The sequence below is a fragment of the Myodes glareolus genome, chromosome 14 (assembly GCF_982192425.1).
Source record: "Myodes glareolus chromosome 14, mMyoGla1.1, whole genome shotgun sequence".
NCBI classification, from domain to species: domain Eukaryota; kingdom Metazoa; phylum Chordata; class Mammalia; order Rodentia; family Cricetidae; genus Myodes; species Myodes glareolus.
Window position 1 is genome coordinate 10,516,326 of NC_142039.1, and position 3,452 is coordinate 10,519,777.

General features: G+C 40.6%; 1 pseudogene; it reads right to left on the reverse strand.

Moving 5' to 3' along the window:
- Positions 1–628: 628 nt before the first annotated feature.
- Positions 629–2,940, reverse strand: LOC146891916 (non-histone chromosomal protein HMG-17 pseudogene; annotated as a pseudogene).
- Positions 2,941–3,452: the final 512 nt, after the last annotated feature.

Here is a 3,452-nt window from a genome sequence, read left to right on the forward strand (position 1 = left end):
GAGGAGCTCAGAGTGAGGGCTGACATTTCACACTGAGGATGTTGTTTCACAATTTTTCACAAGCCTACCCTGACTTTCAGGAAATGAAATGAAAATGTCAGAATTATCAATCTGAAGATCCACAATCTTTTATAAAAGGAGCTGCTGCTCTTTTGAGGATACTCAGTGATATCACTGCAAAATCCAGATTGCCCAATAGACTGGCAAAACCCATTTTGGGAGTCAAGTTCCAACAGGTCTCTGGTATTAAAAGAGTTAAGTCTATGCTGATAGTATAGGAGGAGGAAGAGGATATAAAAATGAATTTAGTTTTCCCACACAAGGCATGTTGCGCCATAGTGGTCATGTGTGTCAAAAATGGGATGTCTCTTCTGGGAGTCAAGAGGAGTCTTTCAAAATTATTAGGGAAAAATGTTTTCCATCATCAATCTTCATCAATCCAGTTTGGGAGACATTGTTAGTGACACATCTTTTTTCCCTCAAAAATGATTAAGTATTCTGTGTGTTAACAATTTAGCTAAAAAAAAAAGAAAACAAAATTCTGTATTTTTATAGAACTTGATTTAAAAAGTAGTATTTCACACTGTACAGCTACCAGAAGTGCATGGTTATCAAAAATGCACACATTTCACTTGGTGTCTTCAGCACATTCAGCTTTTTGTGCCTGTTCTGTTTTGGTATCTCCATTTTCTGCAGGATTATTCGCATCCCTCCCAGCATTGGCCTTCCCCCTCTTCACCTTGGGTATACCTTCTCTCCCTTCTTTGCAGGCCAGGGTTCTTTAGGCTTAGACTTTGGCTTTGGAGGACCAGGTTTAGCAGGCAACATTGCAGATCTTCTCTGAGGCTCCTCCTTCACCTTAGCTCTCTCTTCTTTAGTTATTCCCTTCAGTCTTTCTTTTCAGCATAGTGGTGACAGCTGGGGAGGGGAGGACAGACTGGAGAGGTGGGTGGAGTGGTTGTTGGCTCTGAAGATGGGGATGCAGCACTGTGCTGGTTGGGTTCGTCCAGGGGTCGTTTCTTCCCAGAGTTGCTTTTATATACTTTGACATTTCTCTCTGAGTACATACCAAGTTTGACAATGGTGTTTTACTTCTTGGGGAATTTGATTTTATGTTATCTAGAGGTTATGAGGGAAAATGTACACAGCTGATTCTGTACGTATCTAAGTCTCCCGCTGGATAAAAGTAGAAAGTCAGTGTAAGATTGTCAAGTGTCTTTTACTGTTTTAATTCAGAGAATCAAATGATGAGGGCTGGTGAGATGGTTCAGTGGGTAAAGGCACTTGCCAACAAGCCTGAAGATCTGAATTCCAACCCTGAAGCTTGTGTGGTACAAAGTGAGAACTGAATTACTGAATTTCCCAAGTTGTTCTCTGTTTTTTGCTTGTGCAACACTGTGTGTGTACCTACGCTCACACACATGTAAATAATACAGAATGTTTTTAAAAGACAAAGTAATGATTTGTGTGTTTATTTTTTAATAGTTGTCACAAATAGCCCTGGCTATTAGTTTGCTATATAGCCCAGGATTACCTTGAACTCTTCTTGCCTCTGCCTCTGAAGTACTGGGATGGGGCATACCCAGTTTGTGGTGACTTTTCTATGTCTCACAGATGACTCTGTGTCTTCCCGAGACTTAGGAATAACTAATGACATAATTATTGTCTAGGCAGTAATTTCATAGTCTATCTTCAGTTCAAATGTGTTTTGGGGACTAGGGGTAGAGAAAAAAAGATTCCCTTTTTGATACGGCCCCACTATGTAGGCTGTTTGGTCTTGAACTTGTGAACTTCCTGCCTCAGCTTCCCAAGTACTGGGATTACAAGCCTGTGCCTCCAAGCCTGGCTCAGTTCTCATGCTTTGCATTCTGTTTTTGCTGCTCACCTTTGCTGCTGACTGCTGGTTCTTTGGTACCCTGCACTGATGACACTCTATGTATTTATGGAAGATGGTTTCAAAGCAACAGTGAACTCAAACTACAGAGCGATAAAGCTAGCATGACAAGTTAATTTGATTTTATAATTTAGCACAATGTAAACCCATACACTTGTAAACATCCCTTTGCAAGGCAGAAAATTTCCCAGATAAAATCTGAAGACACAAGTCCTTAAATATAATTGATGTTTAACTTAGTATGAAGTAAAACTGGCAGTTATATTAACCTATCTGTAAGAAATAGTGTGAGAATTCAGAGGCCTTAGGTTATGGACCAGAATACCAAGAAAGGGGAGCTGACGCTCAACAGCCTCCAATGCAGTCCAGGCAGACTGTTCCCAAATTTCAGCTTTGGCCTACTTGCATGATCGAGATGATGCAAAATCAAGATCCCACTGTGTTATCAACTTTGCTTTCTTGCGTTGGCCTCAAATTTGCTATGTAGCTGAGGCCAGCTTTGAAATACTAATCTTTCTGATCCATCTTCTACACACTAGTGTTAGCATGTCTCACTGTGCCTGGATTTCTATGAACATAATTATTATGTTATTAATTAATTATCTATAATATTTTTGAAAAGATATATAATATCTTCATATTAGAAAGTTAGAAACAACATTTTTTGTTCAAGTAAAATAATGATTTGGTAATACAGAAACACAACCTAATGTCCCCTTTCTTTTAAAACTCGTGTACAGAGTCTCAAAGAAAACGAGTTAATGCGGAAGACCAGGAAGATGGCTCGGTGGTCAAAAGTTCTTCCCTCCAAATTGTGATCTGAGTTTCATCACCAGAATGCACATATGGCTGGATATGGTGGCTCACAGTCTCAATCCTAGCTCCTGTAGTGAGCTGGGAGGTGGGACGGGGAACCAGCCAGGAACTTGTAACCGAGTTAGAGCATGGAGATTGGTAGAAACAGAAAGAGAGAACTTGCCTAAGGAGACCAAAAGGAGGGCTCTGACTCCCCAGAGGCGAATCTCTGACCTCTGCATATGTGGCATGTCGCACTCACATGCACACTATCTACACACACTGCTTGACTTTTCTCTCAGTTCGTTTTCATGTCTATTTTTCGCTCCTTTTCACTTTGGTCAGTAAGTCCAGTGGCTTTACTGGCGGAGGAGGAAGTAAAGATGTTGGTATAAATCTTGTACCTTAGAAGCAGATTAGACTCACCTAGAGCAGCAGAACCAAAGCAGACGCACAAATACCATCTCAAAAGAGCATCCCCCGCAAACAACAGGAGAGCACAAGCATACTCAGATGATATTTTTAGTCAAATCTAACTTGTGAAGACTCAAACACTGGGTGGAGGAATTCTGATCTGAGCTTATCAATGTGAGGTGGGGCTTTAGATCCCTCTTTATTTTGGACTTTGTTCCTAGCTCCATTTTCTGGATTTCCAGAAAGAACATACATGTTTTTGAAGGAAAACAAAATCAACAAATGTTGCTAAATAAGCGAGGATGTGTGCTTAGAGCATTCCACACTGTTTAAAGCAGGGCACTACTCA